We start from the raw sequence: 2773 nt of genomic DNA, 5'->3' as shown, positions 1-2773 counted from the left end.
GCAACTGAAAATAGTTGAGGATGATTACTATACCTTTACAACGTGACGTTGTTGTCCCTGGCTCTTTCTCTCTCTCTCCCTCCTGCTCTGTTCCTGTGCTATTGCGAGTGTAACTACCGCCCCTCCCCCCTCATCCCAGCGCAAAGCACAAGGCTCGCGTGCTGAGTGAAAAAAGTGCGAGAGAGAGAGAGAGGGTGAGAGCTGGATCTTTGTTCACTTCAAAGATCCAGCTCTAAGAGCCATTTCGTTCGCGATCGACACATCACTAATGGGGCCATTCTGGATTACAATAGCAACAAAGGTGGATTTGACAACCTTGCTAAGGTATGCTTATTTTTGTACTCCTTGTCTATCATCAGATTGTTTGAAATGGACTATAAAGTGCTGCGCCAGCTGGCCTGGCCTCCACAGTCACCTGACCTAAACCCAATCCAGATGGTTTAGGATGACATGGAGCGCAGAGTGAAAGCAAAGGGCCAACTAGTGCTCAGCATCTCTGAGAACTCCTTCAAGACTGTTGGAAGAACATTTCAGGTGATTACACATTGAAGCTCATCGAGAGAATGCCAAGAGTTTGCAAAGCAGTAATCAAAGCAAAGGGTGGATACTTTGAAGAATCTAAAATCTAAAATATGTTTTGAGTAATTTCACATTTTATTGCTTACTGCATAATTCAATACGTGTTAATTCATAGTTTTGATCATGAAAACAAGAAAAAACATTGAGACGGCGTGTCCAAACCTTTGACTGGTAATGTACGCTCACATCAACAAGGCATATGGATTATGAACAACAAATAAAAGTTCAATACTTGGGTATCACTTTATAATAATGTCACACTAGTAAGTATTAGTGAGGTATTGGCAGGTGCTTCATTCTTACTATGCTAGTAATTAATACAGATATGTTTATCCAGTGTTGGGAAGGTTACTTTTAAAATGTATTCCACTACAGATGACAGAATACATGCCCCAACATGTATTCTGTAACATATTCCATTACGTTACCCAATGACAGTAACGTATTCTGAATACTTTGGATTACTTAATATATTATCATGCTTTTTACAGCTACATGAATGTACTATTGCTCTGTGATTTACTACTGTTACTGAAGGTCCGCGGCTCCGAACCGTAGTAAAGGGACCTTAGTAAAGGGCTAATTCCGTGTCGGCTCGTAGCCGAAAAATAGCTTTACTTTGTTGTGTGGGTCAACTTTGCTTACAAGAGACGCGAGAGACAGAGAGAGGCGTTGAAAGACTGCTCCAACAGAACTTATTGTTTCGGAGGAAAACACGAACACAGTGTACAGTCGAGTCTTAATAGCTACTTATAACTGGGCTCGTCAGGCACTCTTCTTGGCTGCAATGGTTATTATTATATTTACATGCTTACCAGCTCCCGTTTTTGCTCGATTACAACTCGTACTTTTCCACTCACTTTTTTCTCCCTCCTCACGCTCACAGACACATAACGTGTATGGCAGTCCATTCTCCCTGCAGCATGGACTACACTGCCCATGATGCTACATTCTTTAGGCCAGGGGTCGGCAAACTGCGGCTCTTTAGTCCTTTTAGTGCGGCTCTGCGTGGTTTGGGAAAATAAATTAGAAGTATTTAGCTGAAGTGTATTTTATTTATGTTAGTTCTTTTTTAACTTGTAGTTCTAAATTGGAAGATTATTGTGATATTAAAAAATAAAAATAAAATTATATTCTATTATTTTTTCATCGCTCAAAATAAGCGTCATACTCGCGGAAGCTGGTGTACACGCTGAAACGCCGTGCATTTATCGAGACTTTCAACCCGAGGTAGGCCAATTATGGATCTTCGGATCCACATTATGTCAGCAGCTATTCTCCACCGTGAACTATGTTAAAAACAAACACCGCTCACGCCTCACAGATGACAGCTTACAGTCCTGCGTAAAGATGAAAGTGACTTCGTACAGCCCCGATTTGCACATTCACCAAAATGTGTTAATTACATAAATAAAATGTAATTTTCTCTGTAGCACTTCATGGATTTCTTAAGCAACACACCTTAGTTGTTCACACAAAGCATAAAGGTAAAAAACAATATATACAGTGTTATCTTCATTTTAGACGTCAAAAAGTATTTGCGGCTCCCAGTGTTTTCTTTAGGCGTGGAAACCGGGTCCAAATGGCCCTTTGGGTGTTAATGGTTGCTCACCCCTGCTTTAGGGCTATGCCTGTAGCATTCTGCCGATTGCCTTCATATACAGAATTCCCCTGCTTGCTGCTACTACTGCACATTCACCTAACGTATATACTATATATATAATGTTCTTCCTCTACCCCCTCCCCCCCCCCAATTCTTGCACATGTCGAGGAGCGTGTCAGGTTACATTTCACTGTGTGTTATACTTGTATAACTATGCATGTGACAAAATGCATATTAAATCATTTTTTTAAATATTTCTTCACGTCATTATGAGACGCGAGATTGAAACACGGGCATTAGGGCCTCTTAATACGTGTTTTGTTTGGGTTTCCCCCGGAGTGATGGAATTACCAAAAATAGAGGGTATAGCCAAACGTATTGTGGTGAGCTCAGACAAGGAGGAGACAGAGGTGTCGTTTGGTCTTGCTTCCCCGAGTTTCCAGGGAGCACAGCCATTTATTTTCCAAAAGAAACACACTGCCGCTAACCAAACTGCTCGGCATAGCTTAGCACAACAACAACATCAAAAAGGCGCTCTCTCAGCCAGGAAACACACAGTCGCAGAGAGAGAGCGTGTCACCCTGTACCTAT

Source organism: Haplochromis burtoni, unplaced genomic scaffold (assembly GCF_018398535.1).
Source record: "Haplochromis burtoni strain Fernald_Lab_line unplaced genomic scaffold, NCSU_Asbu1 Contig_2595, whole genome shotgun sequence".
NCBI lineage: Eukaryota > Metazoa > Chordata > Actinopteri > Cichliformes > Cichlidae > Haplochromis > Haplochromis burtoni.
This window is presented reverse-complemented; position numbering follows the sequence as displayed.